The sequence below is a fragment of the Nomascus leucogenys genome, chromosome 7b (genome assembly GCF_006542625.1).
Source record: "Nomascus leucogenys isolate Asia chromosome 7b, Asia_NLE_v1, whole genome shotgun sequence".
In the NCBI taxonomy this organism is placed as follows: Eukaryota; Metazoa; Chordata; class Mammalia; order Primates; family Hylobatidae; genus Nomascus; species Nomascus leucogenys.
The window spans coordinates 85,746,981-85,764,889 of NC_044387.1; the positions used below are offsets into that span (position 1 = coordinate 85,746,981).

Consider the following 17,909-nt stretch of genomic DNA (forward strand, 5'->3'; position numbering starts at 1 on the left):
ATTCTGGGAGGCCGAGGTGGGTGGATTACCTGAGGTCAAGAGTTCGAGACCAGCCTGACCTAAATGGTGAAACCCCGCCTCTATTAAAAATACAAAAAATTAGCCGGGCGTTGTGGCGGGCGTCTGTAATCCCAGCTACTCGGGAGGCTGAGGCAGGAGAATCACTTGAACCTGGGAGGCAGACATTGCAGTGAACCGAGGTCACACCATTGCACTCCAGCCTGGGCAACAAGAGCAGGAAGCTCCATCTCAAAAAAAAAAAAAAAAAAAAAAAAAAAAAAAAAAAAAAAAAAAAAAGAGCTGTTTAGTTATACCTATAAGAATTCTTTTATTTTCTACCTTTTACTCCCTAATACTCATGGAATGCCTAGCATCTGAATTAGCAATAAAAGGTGACTCCCTGACAGCACTTGGGGAGAGAGTGACACCTGCTGCTGGAAGCTCTGCTAAACGTTTCAAAACAACTTGGTAAATTCCAACTCATGCTTCATACTACACATTTATTGAGCACTTTGTGTCCTGAATTGTGCTATGTTTAGTGTGCTGTGATTTTATTGCACGTTCTTATTTAATTTCTGAGGTAGATGCTATTGTCCCCATTTGATAGATGAGATAATTGTCTGAGAGGTTCAGGTCACGGGCTTGGTCTTTGACTTTTGAAGCTGTTTTTGTGGCTACTATGTTCACTATGCTGGAGAGTTGCATCTTCTATAAAACCTGTAGGGAATACTTTTTTTCGTTGTTGTTTTTTTAGTTTGGGATATGACCTTTATTGAGCTTATCCACCAGAGTGGAAATAATGTCTGTACAAAACCAGATGTTTGTTACTATAACTTCTGCATCACAATTAAAATCCAAAGTTTTTTAAAAACAGTCAACTCAATCAAAACCCACTACTTCAGAATCAATAGCTTCTTTGAAGCCACAGTAACACTTAAATATGGTTAAGACTCGAATGCAGAAATTTGGTTGGTTGGAAAGCTAATTAAACTTCCAACTTGCTCAAATAGAATGACAAAAAGGCAAAATTGTGTTTTTCACAGAGATACAGTCCACTGGAATCACCAACACTGGACAGCTGTTAGAGTATTTAAGAGTCCTGAGATAACAAGGAATCCAGGCATCCTTTAGACAGTCTTCTGTTGTCCTTTCTTCCCAATCAGAGATTTGTGGATGTGTGGAATGACACCACCACCAGCAATTGTAGCTTTGATGAGAGAATCCAATTCTTCATCTCCACGAATAGCAAGTTGCAAGTGACGAGGGGGTAATACGCTTTACCTTTAAGTCTTTTGATGCGTTTCCTGCCAGTTCAAGTACCTCTGCGGTGAGGTACTCCAGGATGGCTGCGCTGTACACAGCGGCAGTCGCGCCCACACGTCCATGACTGGTCGTCCTATATTTCAGGTGTCGATGAATACGGCCCACTGGGAACTGCAAGCCGGCTCTCTGCGAGCGGGAAACCGCCTTTGTCTTGGCCTTTCCGGAGTCCTTTCCAGCCTTACCCGCCAGCCATTTTGAATTCCGCTGAAGCTCAAGCAAGCAAGGCAGAGAAAAGGCTAATGGGACCCACGGTGAGATCCCACCACCTACTCCTTCGTCGCACCGCGATTCAAACTGCCAGGGAATACTTTTAAAAGTGATATTTGAAGAGAAATAAAGTTCTAAACTAGTAATCATCCAGGAAGTGGTAAGACACATACAGGTATGTTGGTATGGAGTAGACAGACTTTAAGCTAACTTACCAGCCAAACCTTTCTTTTTAAAATTACCTAAATTAAGCTTCTAACTATACTGGCATTTGATAATTAGACAAAAATAAAATAAATAGGAAGACTAGAATACAAAATGGAGTACATAACTCTGACTGTAGCAAATAATTGACAAGTTTTTTTTTTTTTTTTTTTTTTTTTTTTTTTAAGACAGAGTCTTGCTCTGTCTCCCACTGGAGTGCAATGGTGCCATTTTGGCTCACTGCAGCCTCCACCTCCTGGGTTCAAGTGATCTCCCATCTCAGTCTCCTGAGTAGCTAGGACCACAGGTGTGTGCCGCTACATGCAGCTAGTTTATTTTTTGTAGAGACAGGGCCACACTATGTTGCCCAGCCTGATCGTGGAACTGGCTCAAGCAATCCTCTCACTTCAGCCTCCCAATAGTGCTAAGATTATAGGCGTGAGCCACCGTGCCCAGCTGACAAGAGATACTCTTTGTTTCTTGGATTATCTATTTGGATTTTACTAATTGTTTAAAAGTTTAGTTAATATTATAATTTAAAAATTAGTTGTAGAGTATGCTTAGAATTATAATTAACTAGTATTTTACTCTTTGCTACATATTTGGCTAACGACATTTAGACCTTCGGACAAGATTGGTTCTGTGGAGACTCTTACCCCAACTTCGAATTCTCATGCTCTTATATAAAACCTAGTAGGTTTTTTTGTTTTGTTTTGTTTTAGATGGAGTCTTGCTCTGTCACCCGGGCTGGAGTGCAGTGGCACGATCTTGGCTCGCTGCAACCTCTCAACCTCCACCTCCCGGGTTCAAGTGATTCTCCTGCCTCAGCCTCCTGAGTACCTGGGATTACAGGTGCCTGCCACCACGCCCAGCTAATTTTTTGTATTTTTTAGTAGAGATGGGGTTTCACCATGTTGGCCAGGCTGGTCTTGAACTCCTGACCTCGTGGTCCACCTGCCTCGGCCTCCCAAAGTGCTGGGATTACAGGCGTGAGCCACCGCGCTTGGCCTACTAGGGCTTTTTAATTCCACATTTAAGTTCTGTATTTCCATAGAGAGAGATAGTATCTAAGCTCTTCCTGAAGAGTGAGCACCTTGTTTCTGAAGGTTTAGCTCCTAATCCATTCTTGCAAAAGAATAGAATTTTTCAGCCAATGTTAGAAAGAGTAGCATGCCATTAGTCTAATGAATGCTGTCTCTGCAAGTGACTGCCAAATGTTGACATTCTTACATGAAATCATCAGAGGGCCGTGGTAAAATGTCTTTAGTACATATGCTTAGAGGTCTGTTGCATTCTAAAGGACTAAAGAAAAAGGACATGTATGGCTAGAATCTAAGATATGAAATGTTACTTTCAAACTATTAGGAAGATAAGTAATTCAACTCAGGGACACAGGCTGCTTATTGTGCACTCACAAAAGGAAAGGGACCATGACGGAATGAGAACATGGGATAACTAACCTACAAGCTGCGCATAGGATGCTGAAACCAGCACTGCTGGGATAGTAACAGGAGAAACTGTGGTGTGTGCACTGCCAGCCGGTCTTGCTCCCTTGCATTAGGAAACTCCTTGGCTGCTGGTGATTGGCTCACTCCCTGGAAAGCCTTTCCCCCTCCTCTGTCTGGAGAGCTATTTCCTCATCTATGAAATGAGGATAATAATACTTCATGGGGAGGTTTGTGAGGATTCAGTAAGATGCACCATGTGAAGTATGCGATGCGTGTAATGAATGTTAGCTATTTTTTTTTAAATTCCCTCCCTTTATTTAAAGATCCGGTTCAAGACTCACCGCACCACTCCATCAGCCCCACTCTGCTTTCTGAGGTCTTATTTCTGCTTCAGATTAGAGAAATCTCTCCCACTCTCCCTCACTCACAGTTCTGTAACACTCATCTCTATCACCTCTCAGCATACGCCACCTTGTGTTTTCTGCTCCAGACAGAGATTGGAAGATATTTTTGAAGAAACTGAACCCAACCCACAGAAAAATACTTACAAAGTTTGAAAAGATTGACTTGCTGCCTGATTATTTAAAATGGTTTTACAATCACGTTTGCAAATTTTATTGCTACCACTTTTTTAGCCAGAGGTTTCTCTTTTGCACTGTGTGCTTTTGTTCTTCTGCACATTTGCTCATGCCTAACCCTCAGCCAGTGAATGTTATTAATATGGTCAAAGGCACGCAGGTAGTTCATGGCAAAGCTGACTACAGAGCTGAGATCTTCCCACTCTGTGTATTTTTCTCCCTTGTTATGTATACCTGGCACCTTGCCTTGAACATGGTAGGAGTTCAATAAATATCTGTCAATTAAAACAAAGAAAGGACATTGTAATAGCATCATAATATAGGAGCGGTAATTAAGCTGCCATTTTAATAAGCAGTTCAGAAGGTTTTTAGTAATTAACAGCAAACGGTGGGGAAGGAGAGGACAAGGGAAGAAGAGGGTTCTTGAAATACAAGCCAGAGTCAGAACCAGGTGCAGGGGCTGCCGGGTTCAGTTGAAGTCTGGCTACATTCTAATGCTTTGGCATCTTAAACTTTGATTTCACTGGTCACGTTCTTGTGGGATATGCAGCTTGACATGCTCTTTGAGGGAACAAATTATATATTAGAGCGCATTCATGTCCATTTAAGTTCGTGTCCAACTAATAAAGAAAATTTAGAACTATTTAGTCTCTTGGCAGATTTCAATCAGACCTCTTGTATTCCATGAAGGTTCTCTGAGCTTTCTTTTGCTATAAAATAATTTATCTGATAATAATAAAATATCATGATGGTATAGAGGTAGAAGAGTAAGGAACTGGTCACTGCCCAGGAGTAGGTAATATACCGTTAGGATATTAGAATGGGAGGCTGAGCTACCTACTTCTTGCATTTCTAGGTCACAGGAAAATCATTTTCAAGTTGGAAAAGGAAACAAACTAGCCCTGTTCAAAGGGAACCAAATCCCAAAGGGGAGGGAATTTTTAGCAAAGTGCTTCATACATTTTAATAAACTTTTTTTTTTTTTTTTTGAGATGGAGTCTTGCTCTCTCACCCAGGCGGGAGTGCAGTGGCGTGATCTCGGCTCACTGCAACCTCCGCCTCCTGGGTTCAAGTAATTCTTCTGCCTCAGCCTCCCGAGTAGCTGGGACTATAGGCACCTGCCACCATGCCCGGCTAACTTTTTGTATTTTTGTAGATATAGGGTTTTACTGTGTTAACCAGGATGTCTGAACTCCTGACCTTGTGATCCGCCCACCTCAGCCTCCCGAAGTCCTGGGATTACAGGTGTGAGCCACCGCGCCTGGCCTTAAATAAACTTTTAAGTCTCCAAAGTCAGATAATTTGCATTCCAGGTGATAGAATTTGCAAATGTGATTGTAAAGCCATAGATGATCAGGCAGCAAGTCAATCTTTTCCAACTTTGTTAAGTATTTTTCTGTGGGTTTGGTTCAGTTTCTTCAAAAAAATCTTCCAATCACTGTCTGGGGCAGAAACTGCTCATATGTTTTCATGCTGGGAATCACATATGTGGGAGGAGACAGGATCTGACAGTTGAGTGGGTTCCCTTTCACAGAATCCCTCTTCTGCCACCTGCCTACCTCACCCAAGGCCTCCTCAGCATCAGGAGAGTCCTGAGCCTCTTCTGTTCCATTTCTCCAAAGAATAAATCTGCCCCTTGGGAAGTGTGGCTCTACAGAGTTGGAAAAGGGACCTGTGGCCTAAAGGCTTTGTAATAGAGTTTTGAAGTGAAATTGAAATGCTGGCTTTTAGTATGACACAATACCATGGTATTTAATTTTTAATGGAACTACATCATACAAACACACCAGAAAAGCGCACAGCTTGATGAATGGTTACATTCATGTGATCACTACACAATCAAGAGCGTGACTACTTCCTTTGTCAATTGTCCACTTTGGACCAGGAATGTAGTTAGAGTCTTACCTGGTTCAGCAACTGAATCCGAATTCTCTTGACCAAGGAGAGTTTCTAGTGTTGTGACTTGAGGCTTTGCCTGTAGCCTTGTCCTGTTACACATGTTTATCATTAACCTAGATAAAGCCGCTGATGCCAAGCTTATCAAATTTAATACTGAGGCAGAGGAAAAACAGCAGCTGACACTTTGTGCTACAGGACAGAATCAAGATCCTGCAAAATGTTTGCCTTGATTTAAAAGTTCAGCTGCACAAATGGAGGAGAGGAAACATAACCAGGATTAATAGCAATATATACCTAAGAGCCATAAGGATTTTAGTGGACTACAAGTGCTCACTTCCCCACAACTTAAGACAACCGTAAGCTAAATTATTAAAGGTAAACCTAAATTACAGAGAAGACAATCTCCTTTTATTTTGCTTTGATTGGTCACGGGTGGAAAAGCATATTATGCTTAGTGCATCGTATATGACTAGCATCCACAGGAGACAAGAGAGTAATCAGGATTTTTGTTGTTGTTTTGTGTTTGTTTTTGTTTCTCAGACAGAGTCTCACTCTGCTGCCCAGGCTGGAGTCCAGTGGTGTGATCTCAGCTCACTGCAACCTCCACCTCCTGGGTTCCAGCGATTTTCATGCCTCAGTCCCCCAAGTAGCTGGGACTACAGGCGCGCACCACCACACCCAGCTAATTTTTGTATTTTTAGTAGAGACACGGTTTTGCCATGTTGTCCAGACATGTCTTGAACTCCTGGCCTCAAGTGATCCACCCACTTTAGCCTTCCAGTATGCCGGGATTACAGTCATGAGCCACTGTGTCCAGCAAGGAATTGCTTAAGGTCTAGCAGTAATTACACAAAATAATTTAAGGAAACAGAGGGATGGTCTAGAGCAGCTCTGTCAAGTACAGTAGTCATGAGCTGATGTGGTCATTGACATCTCTGAGTACACATTATAGAACATTTCCATCATTACAGAAAGTTCCCTTAGACAGAACTGGTCAAAGAGGACTAAATAGAAATATCAAAGTTGTGTTCAAATGTCTGAAATGAAATTATGTAAAATAGGGTGAGTCATTCATTATTGCCCCAGAAAGCATAAGTGTATCAGGAAATAAAGTTCTAGGTGTTTGCTGTTTAAAAATTCAAACTTTGGAAGAACTTTCTTAAAATTAGAGCTAGTTATCTTCCCCTTCATTGATGGTTTAGGCAGCAACTATAGGATTCTTAGTCAGTGTATAACGAAAGAGATCCTTAAAATGAGGATGAATTTCTAAAAATAAATTTTATTTTATTATTTTATTTATTTTGAAACAGAGTCTCAATATGTTGCCCAGAGTACAGTGGCACAATCTTGGCTCACTGCAACCTCCGCCTCCCAGGTTCAAGTGATTCTTCCACCTCAGGCTCGTGAGTAGCTAGGACCACAGGTGTGTGCCACCACACCTGGGGCTAATTATTGTATTTTTTAAGTGGAGAAATGGTTTCACCGTATTGGCCAGGCTGGTCTCAAACTCCTGACCTCAAGTGATCTACTTGCCTCAGCCTCCCAAAGTGCTGGGATTATAGGCATGAGCCACCACACCGGGCCTAAAAATGAATTTTAATTGACACATAATAATCACATGTATTTATGGGGTACAGTATGATATTTCATGATATAGTTGTATACGATGTGTATGATCAAATCAGGGGAATTAGCACATTCATCACCTCAAACACTTATCATGAAATGAGGATGAATTTGAACTGGGTTATATCTCTTTTTTGAGACAGGGTTTCACTCTGTCCTCCAGGCTGGAGTGTAGTGGCATGATCATGGCGGCTGCAGCCACAAACTCTTGGGCTCAAACAATCCTCCTCTCTCAGTCTCCTGAGTAGCTAGGACTACTGGCATGTGCCACCATGCTCAGATGCTCAGCTAATTTAAAAAAAAATTTTTTTTTTTTTTTTTTAGAGATGTGGTATTGCTATGTTGCTCAAGCTGGTCTCAAACTCCCGGCCTTAAGCTATCCTTCCACCTTGGCCTTCCAAAGTGTTGGAATTACAGGGACGAGCCACCACAGCTGGCCTGAACTGGATTATTTCTAATGATACTTCCAGCTTACCATGGTTCTAATGTAGATATTTTAGTTTACTGTTGCAAATATTTTTAAATAAAGTTTACAAGATTTTTTTTTTTGTTGGTGGTGGTGGTGGTAGGTTTTGTTTTGTTTTGTTTTGTTTTTTGAGATGGAGTCTCGCTCTGTTGCCCAGGCTGGGGTACAGTGGCACAATCTCAGCTCACTGCAACCTCTGCCTCCTGGGTTCAAGCAATCCTCCTGCCTCAGCCACTTGAGTAGCTGGGGCTACAGGCATGCACCACCATAACTGGCTAGTTTTTGTATTTTTTTTTTTTTTTTTTTCAGTAGAGATGGGGTTTCACCATGTTGGCCAGGCTGGTCTCAAACTCCTGAACTCAAGTGATCCACCTAACTTGGCCTCCAAAAGTAGGCTTTGTTTTCATCAATGCTACTTGCACCACTCTAGCCTAATTCATATTTAGCTACTTTGGGTTCCTGCAGAGAGCTGTGTCTCTCTTGCTTCTTGGCATTTTCACTTTCTCTTTATGATACCTAGAACAGTCTTTCCTCTCCGTGCACTTCTGCCCTCTTCACCTGGCTAATTCCCACACATACTCTGGTCTTGGCTCAGATATCACTTTTGGTGATCATTTTCCAGAACATTCTCTCCACGTCTGGCTGAGGTACCTCTCTGATGTACTCCCATGACACTGTTTACTTCCCCTATTACGGTACTTAGCACCTAGATTATAAGGTCAGTTTATTTGTCTGTATCCTTCACTAGATTATAAACTACTCAGGTAGTGTCATAGTATTTGTTTTATTCACTTAGCTTCCTCAGTTCCTACAGAGTGACTGGGTCTTCCTAGGAGCTAAGTAAAAATAAAAGCATGGCTACTTTGGAATGAAACCAGACAGGCTGACAAAAAATGTTTAAGAGAAAAGTGATTTTAGTATTTATTGAATGAATACATGATCCATCAATTATTGTTGACCAAAATCAGAATACCTATAGGTATGTAGACTTTTTGAGAAAGTGAAAATACTTGGCAGTGACCCTATAGATAAGGAGAGAGAGAGAGAAAGAGAGAGTCAGGTAGAGACAGAGACAGAGAAACATGGAGAATAGCAATTGTTTAAAATTCAGTTAACATTCATTATGTAAAATCAGTATTACTCTGATACTAAAACCAGGGAATAACAATACAAGAGAGGAAAACCAGAGACCAATATCTCTTGTAAGTTTGGATGCAAAAATTCACAACAAAATATTTAATAAACCAAATCAAGTAACATATAAAAAGAATTAGACACCATTACCAAATGGAATTTGTTTCAGAAATGTAAAGGTTAGTTTAATATCCAAAATCAAACATTGTAATATACCATATTAACAGAATGAAAGAAACCATATGATCATTTCAATACATGCAGAAAGAAGCATTTGACAAAATCCAACACTCTATCATGACAACAATTTTCAGCAGACTAGAAATAGTAGGGAACTTTTTTAACCTGATAAAGGGTTCTAAACACCTACAGGCAACATATTTTTTTTTTTATTATACTTTAGGGTTTTAGGGTACATGTGCACAATGTGCAGGTTTGTTACATATGTATCCATGTGCCATGTTGATTTCCTGCACCCATTAACTCGTCATTTAGCATTAGGTGTATCTCCTAATGCTGTCCCTCCCCCCTCCCCCCACCCCACAACAGTCCCCGGAGTGTGATGTTCCCCTTCCTGTGTCCATGAGTTCTCATTGTTCAATTCCCAACTATGAGTGAGAACATGCGGTGTTTGGTTTTTTGTCCTTGCGATAGTTTACTGAGAATGATGTTTTCCAGTTTCATCCATGTCCCTACAAAGGACACGAACTCATCATTTTTTATGGCTGCATAGTATTCCATGGTGTATATGTGCCACATTTTCTTAATCCAGTCTATCATTGTTGGACATTTGGGTTGGTTCCAACTCTTTGCTATTGTGAATAGTGCCGCAATAAACATACGTGTGCATGTGTCTTTATAGCAGCATGATTTATAGTCCTTTGGGTATATACCCAGTAATGGGATGGCTGGGTCAAATGGTATTTCTAGTTCGAGATCCCTGAGGAATCGCCACACTGACTTCCACAATGGTTGAACTAGTTTACAGTCCCACCAACAGTGTAAAAGTGTTCCTATTTCTCCACATCCTCTCCAGCACCTGTTGTTTCCTGAGTTTTTAATGATGGCCATTCTAACTGGTGTGAGATGGTATCTCACTGTGGTTTTGATTTGCATTTCTCTGATGGCCAGTGATGATGAGCATTTCTTCATGTGTTTTCTGGATGCATAATTGTCTTCTTTTGAGAAGTGTCTGTTCATGTCCTCTGCCCACTTTTTGATGGAGTTGTTTGTTTTTTTCTTGTAAATTTGTTTGAGTTCATTATAGATTCTGGATATTAGCCCTTTGTCAGATGAGTAGGTTGCAAAAATTTTCTCCCATTCTGTAGGTTGCCTGTTCATTCTGATGATAGTTTCTTTTGCTGTGCAGAAGCTCTTTAGTTTAATGAGATCCCATTTGTCGATTTTGGCTTTTGTTGCCATTGCTTTTGGTGTTTTAGACATGAAGTCCTTGCCCACGCCTATGTCCTGAATGGTATTGCCTAGGTTTTCTTGTAGGATTTTAATGGTTTTAGGTCTAACATATAAGTCTTTAATCCATCTTGAATTAATTTTTGTATAAGGTGTAAGGAAGGGATCCAGTTTCAGCTTTCTACATATGGCTAGCCAGTTTTCCCAGCACCATTTATTAAATAGGGAATCCTTTCCCCATTTCTTGTTTTTGTCAGGTTTGTCAAAGATCAGATAGTTGTAGCTATGCGGCATCATTTCTGAGGGCTCTGTTCTGTTCCATTGATCTATGTCTCTGTTGTGGTACCAGTACCATGCTGTTTTGGTTACTGTAGCCTTGTAGTATAGTTTAAAGTCAGGTAGCGTGATGCCTCCAGCTTTGTTCTTTTGGCTTAGGATTGACTTGGCGATGCGGGCTCTTTTTTGGTTCCATATGAACTTTAGAGTAGTTTTTTCCAATTCTGTGAAGAAAGTCATTGGTAGCTTAATGGGGATGGCATTGAATCTATAAATTACCTTGGGCAGTATGGCCATTTTCACGATATTGATTCTTCCAACCCATGAGCATGGAATGTTCTTCCATTTGTTTGTATCCTCTTTTATTTCATTGAGCAGTGGTTTGTAGTTCTCCTTGAAGAGGTCCTTCACATCCCTTGTAAGTTGGATTCCTAGATATTTTATTCTCTTTGAAGCAATTGTGAATGGGAGTTCACTCATGATTTGGCTCTCTGTTTGTCTGTTATTGGTGTATAAGAATGCTTGTGATTTTTGTACATTAATTTTGTATCCTGAGACTTCGCTGAAGTTGCTAATCAGCTTAAGGAGATTTTGGGCTGAGACAATGGGGTTTTCTAGATATACAATCATGTCATCTGCAAACAGGGACAATTTGACTTCCTCTTTTCCTAATTGAATACCTTTTATTTCCTTCTCCTGCCTGATTGCTCTGGCCAGAACTTCCAGCACTATGTTGAACAGGAGCGGTGAGAGAGGGCATCCCTGTCTTGTGCCAGTTTTCAGAGGGAATGCTTCCAGTTTTTGCCCATTCAGTATGATATTGGCTGTGGGTTTGTCGTAGATAGCTCTTATTATTTTGAGATACGTCCCATCAATACCTAATTTATTGAGAGTTTTTAGCATGAAGTGTTGTTGAATTTTGTCAAAGGCCTTTTCTGCATCTATTGAGATAATCATGTGGTTTTTGTCTTTGGTTCTGTTTATATGCTGGATTACATTTATTGATTTGCGTATGTTGAACCAGCCTTGCATCCCAGGGATGAAGCCCACTTGATCATGGTGGATAAGCTTTTTGATGTGCTGCTGGATTCGGTTTGCCAGTATTTTATTGAGGATTTTTGCATCAATGTTCATCAAGGATATTGGTCTGAAATTCTCTTTTTTGGTTATGTCTCTGCCAGGTTTTGGTATCAGGACGATGCTGGCTTCATAAAATGTGTTAGGGAGGATTCCCTCTTTTTCTATCGATTGGAATAGTTTCAGAAGGAATGGTACCAGTTCCTCCTTGTACCTCTGGTAGAATTCGGCTGTGAATCCATCAGGTCCTGGACTCTTTTTGGTTGGTAAGCTATTGATTATTGCCACAATTTCAGAACCTGTTATTGGTCTATTCAGAGATTCAACTTCTTCCTGGTTTAGTCTTGGAAGGGTGTATTTGTCGAGGAATTTATCCATTTCTTCTAGATTTTCTAGTTTATTTGCATAGAGGTGTTTGTAGTATTCTCTGATGGTAGATTGTATTTCTGTGGGATCGGTGGTGATATCTCCTTTTTCGTTTTTTATTGCATCTATTTGATTCTTCTCTCTTTTCTTCTTTATTAGTCTTGCTAGCGGTCCATCAATTTTGTTGATCTTTTCAAAAAACCAGCTCCTGGATTCATTAATTTTTTGAAGGGTTTTTTGTGTCTCTATTTCCTTCAGTTCTGCTCTGATTTTAGTTATTTCTAGCCTTCTGCTAGCTTTTGAATGTGTTTGCTCTTGCTTTTCTAGATCTTTTAATTGTGATGTTAGGGTGTCAATTTTGGATCTTTCCTGCTTTCTCTTGTGGGCATTTAGTGCTATAAATTTCCCTCTACACACTGCTTTGAATGTGTCCCAGAGATTCTGGTATGTTGTGTCTTTGTTCTCGTTGGTTTCAAAGAACATCTTTATTTCTGCCTTCATTTCATTATGTACCCAATAGTCATTCAGGAGCAGGTTGTTCAATTTCCATGTAGTAGAGCGGTTTTGAGTGAGTTTCTTAATCCTGAGTTCTAGTTTGATTGCACTGTGGTCTGAGAGACAGTTTGTTATAATTTCTGTTCTTTTACATTTGCTGAGGAGAGCTTTACTTCCAACTATGTGGTCAATTTTGGAATAGGTGTGGTGTGGTGCTGAAAAAAATGTATATTCTGTTGACTTGGGGTGGAGAGTTCTGTAGATGTCTATTAGGTCCACTTTATGTAGAGCTGAGTTCAATTCCTGGATATCCTTGTTAACTTTCTGTCTCGTTGATCTGTCTAATGCTGACAGTGGGGTGTTAAAATCTCCCATTATTATTGTGTGGGAGTTTAAGTCCCTTAGTAGGTCACTCAGGACTTGCTTTATGAATCTGGGTGCTCCTGTGTTGGGTGCATATATATTTAGGATAGTTAGCTCTTCTTGATGAATTGATCCCTTTACCATTATGTAATGGCCTTCTTTGTCTCTTTTGATCTTTGTTGGTTTAAAGTCTATTTTATCAGAGACTAGGATTGCAACCCCTGCCTTTTTTTGTTTTCCAGTTGCTTGATAGATCTTCCTCCATCCCTTTATTTTGAGTCTATGTGTGTCTCTGCATGTGAGATGGGTTTCCTGAATACAGCACACTGATGGGTCCTGACTCCTTATCCAGTTTGCCAGTCTGTGTCTTTTGATTGGAGCATTTAGCCCATTTACATTTAACGTTAATATTGTTATGTGTGAATCTGATCCTGTCATTATGATGTTAGTTGGTTATTTTGCTCGTTAGTTGCTATAGTTTCTTCCTAGTCTCGATGGTCTTTACAATTTGGCATGTTTTTGCAGTGGCTGGTACCGGTTGTTCCTTTCCATGTTTAGTGCTTCCTTCAGGAGCTCTTTTAGGGCAGGCCTGGTGGTGACAAAATCACTCAGCGTTTGCTTGTCTGTAAAGTGTTTTATTTCTCCTTCACTTATGAAGCTTAGTTTGGCGGGATAGGAGATTCTGGGTTGAAAATTCTTTTCTTTAAGAATGTTGAATATCGGCCCCCACTCTCTTCTGGCTTGTAGAGTTTCTGCTGAGAGATCAGCTGTTAGTCTGATGGGCTTCCCTTTGTGGGTAACCCGACCTTTCTCTCTGGCTGCCCTTAACATTTTTTCTTTCATTTCAACTTTGGTGAATCTGACAATAATGTGTCTTGGAGTTGCCCTTCTCGAGGAGTATCTTTGTGGCGTTCTCTGTATTTCCTGAATCTGAATGCTGGCCTGCCTTGCTAGATTGGGGAAGTTCTCCTGGATAATATCTTGCAGAGTGTTTTCCAACTTGGTTCCATTCTCCCCATCATTTTCAGGTACACCAATCAGACGTAGGTTTGGTCTTTTCACATAGTCCCAAATTTCTTGGAGGCTTTGTTCATTTCTTTTTATCCTTTTTTCTCTAAACTTCCCTTCTCTCTTCATTTCATTCATTTCATCTTCCATCAGTATACCCTTTCTTCCAGTTGATCGCATCTGCTACTGAGGCTTCTGCAATCTTCGCGTAGTTCTCGAAACTTGGCTTTCAGCTCCATCGGCTCCTTGAAGCCCTTCTCTCCATTGGTTATTCTAGTTATCCATTCTTCTAATTTTTTTTCAAAGTTTTTAACTTCTTTGTTGTTGTTTTGAATTTCCTCTCGTAGCTCAGAGTAGTTTGATCGTCTGAAGCCTTCTTCTCTCAACTCATCAAAGTCATCCTCCATCCAGCTTTGTTCCGCTGCTGGTGAGGAACTGCGTTCCTTTGGAGGAGGAGAGGTGCTCTGTTTTTTAGAGTTTCCAGTTTTTTTGGTCTGTTTTTTCCCCATCTCTGTGGTTTTATCTACTTTTTGTCTTTGATGATGGTGATGTACAGATGGGTTTTTGGTGTGGATGTCCTTTCTGTTTGTTAGTTTTCCTTCTATCAGACAGGACCCTCAGCTGCAGGTCTGTTGGAGTTTACTAGAGGTGCACTCCAGACCCTGTTTGGCTGGGTGTCAGCAGCGGTGGCTGCAGAACAGCGGATTTTCGTGAGACCACAAATTCAGCTGTCTGATAGTTCCTCTGAAAGTTTTGTCTCAGAGAAGTACCAGGTTGAATGAGGTGTCAGTCTGTCCCTACTGGGGGGGTGCCTCCCAGTTAGGCTGCTCAGGGGTGAGGGACCCACTTTAGGAGGCAGTCTGACCGTTCTCAGATCTCCAGCTGCGTGCTGGGAGAACCACTACTCTCTTCAAAGCTGTCAGTCAGACAGGGACATTTAAGTCTGTGGAAGTTCTTGCAGAGTTTTTGTTTGTCTGTGCCCTGCCCCCAGAGGTGGAGCCTACAGAGGCAGGCAGGCCTCCTTGAGCTGTGGTGGGCTCCACCCAGTTCAAGCTTCCTGGCTGCTTTGTTTACCTAAGCAAGCCTGGGCAATGGCGGGCGCCCCTCCCCCAGCCTCGCTGCCGCCTCGCAGCTTGATCTCAGACTGCTGTGCTAGCAATTAGCGAGACTCCGTGGGCATAGGACCCTCCGAGCCAGGTGCGGGACACAATCTCCTAGTGTGCCGTTTTCCAGGCCCGTTGGAAAAGCGCAGTTAGGGTGGGACTGACCCGATATTCCAGGTGCCGTCTGCTTCCCCTTTCTTTGACTAGGAAAGGGAACTCCCTGACCCCTTGCGCTTCCCGAGTGAGTCAATGCCTCGCCCTGCTTCGGCTCGCGCACAGTGCGCTTCACCGACTGTCCTGCACCCACTGTTAGGCACTCCCTAGTGAGATGAAACCAGTACCTCAAGCAGAAATGCAGAAATCACCCGTCTTCTGTGTCGCTGGGGCTGGGAGCTGGAGACCGGAGCTGTTCCTATTCGGCCATCTTGGCTCCACCCTCCAGGCAACATATTTAATGGTGAAAAGTGGAATGTTTTCTTCCTAGGATCAGGTACAAAACAAGGATGTCTATACTTACCACTTTTAGTTATCATAGTAATGGAGGTTCTAGGGCAAGAAAAGGAAATGAAAGGCATTCAGTTTGGAAAGGAAGAAGCAAAACTACCTCTATTTGCAGGCAAAATAATCTTTTATATTAAAAAATCCTAAGGAATCTATTTAAAAAACTATTAGAATGAATAAATGGTTTCAGCAAGGTTGCAGAATACAAAACCAATCTACAAAAATAGTATTTCTATATGCTAACAATGAATATCACAAAACATAAAATAAAGAAAACATTCCATTTCCAATAGCATCAAAAAGAATAAGATACTTTTTAAAATTTATTTATTTTTTAATTTTTTACTTTTTTACTTCAATAGGTTTGGGGGGAAGAGGTGGTGTTTGGTTACATGAATAAGCTCTTTAGTGGTGATTTCTGAGATTTTGGTGCACCCATCACTGGAGCAGTGTATATTGTACCCAATGTGTAGTCTTTTATCCCTTGCCCCCGCTACCATTTCCTCTGAGTCCCCAAAGTCCATTGTATCATTTTTATGCCTTTGCATCCTCATAATTTAGCTCCCACATACAAGTGAGAACATATGATGTTTGGTTTTCCATTTCTGAGTTTCTTCACTTAGAATAAATCTCCAATTTCATTCAGGTTGCTGCAAATGCCATTATTTCATTCTTTTTAATGGCCGAGTAGTATTTCATGGTATACATATACTACATTTTCTTTATCCATTCATTGATTGATGGGCATTTGGCTGGTTTCATATTTTTGCAATTGGAAATTGTGCTGCTGTAAACATGTGTGTGCGAGTATCTTTCTCATATGATGACTTCTTTTCCTCTTGGTAGATACCTAGCAATGGGATTGCTGGATTTAATGGTAGACTTACTTTTAGTTCTTTAAGGAATCTACATGCTGTTTTCCATAGTGGTTGTACTAGTTTACTTTCTATGCCACCATCTATTATTTTTTGATTTTTTTGATTATGGACGTTCTTTCAGGAGTGAGATGGTATTGCATTGTGGTTTTGGTTGGCATTTCCCCGACGACTAATGATGTTGAATATTTTTCCATATGTTTGTCGGCCATTTGTATATCTTCTTTTGAGAATTGTCTTTTCATATCCTTAGCCCAATTTTTGATGGGATTGTTTATTTTTTTCTTGCTGATTTATTTGACTTCTTTGTGTTATAGATTCCAAACATTAGTCCTTTGTCAGACATAGAGATTGTGAAGATTTTCTTTCACTCTGTGGGTTGTCTGTTGACTCTGGTGATTATTTCTTTTGCTGTACAGAAGCTTTTTTGTTTAATTAAGTTCCACCTATTTATCTTTGTTTTTGTTGCATTTGCTTTTGGGTTCTTGGTCATGAAATCTTTGTATAAGCCAATGTCTAGAAGGGTTTTTCCAATGTTATCGTCTAGAATCTTCCTGGTTTCAGGTCTTAGATTTAAGGCTTTGATCTACCTTGGGTTGATTTTTGTATAAGGTGGGAGATGAGGATCCAGTTTCATTCTTCTACATGTGGCTTGCCAAATATCAGCACCATTTGTTGAATAGAATGTCCTTTCTTCACTTTGTTTTTGTTTGCTTTGTCAAAGATTTCAGTTGGCTGTATTTGGCTTTATTTCTGGGTTCTCTATTCTGCTCCACTGGTCTATGTACATATTTTATACCAGTACCATGCTAGTTTGGTGACTATGGCCCTATAGTATAGTTCAAAGTTGGGTAATGTTGATTTGTTCTTTTTGCTTCATCTTGCTTAGGCTATGCAGGCTCTTTTTTGGTTCCATATGAACTTTAGAATTTTGTTCCCATATGAATTTTAGAATTGTTTTTTCTAGTTCTGTGAAGAATGGGAATTGATGGGAATTGTATTGAATTTATAGACTGCTTTTGGCAGTATGATCATTTTCACAATATTGATTCTATCCATCCATGAGCATGGAATGTGTTTCCATTTGTTTGTGTCATCTATGATTTCTGTCAGCAGTGTTTTGTAGTTTACCTTGTAGAGGTTTTTTGCATCTTTGGTTACATATATTCCTAAGTATTTTTTTTTAAGCTATTGTGAAAGAGGTTGAGTTCTTGATTTGATTCTCAGCTTGGTTGTTGTTGGTGTATAGCACAGCTACTGATTTCTGTACGTTAATTTTGTATCCTGAAACTTTGCTGAATTTGTTTACCAGTTCTAGGAGCTTTTTGGATGAGTCTTTATGGTTTTCTAGGTATATGATCATATCATCAGCAAACAGCGAGTTTAACTTCCTCTTTACCGATTTGGGTGTCCTTTATTTCTTTCTCTTGTCTCATTGCTCTGGCTTGGACTTCCAGTACTATGTTGAATAGAAGTGGTGAAAGTGGGCATCCTTGTCTTGTTCCAGTTCTCACAGGAAATGGTTTCAACTTTTTCCCATTCAGTATTAT

The 17,909-nt window shown here is 40.5% G+C and overlaps 1 pseudogene across 1 annotated transcript; it reads right to left on the reverse strand.

Moving 5' to 3' along the window:
• Positions 1-1,099: 1,099 nt before the first annotated feature.
• On the reverse strand, positions 1,100-1,680 carry LOC101178815 (annotated as a pseudogene). Its single transcript, XR_001116062.2, has one exon. The product of XR_001116062.2 is annotated as a histone H2A.Z pseudogene (transcript).
• Between the last annotated feature and the right edge of the window lie 16,229 nt (positions 1,681-17,909).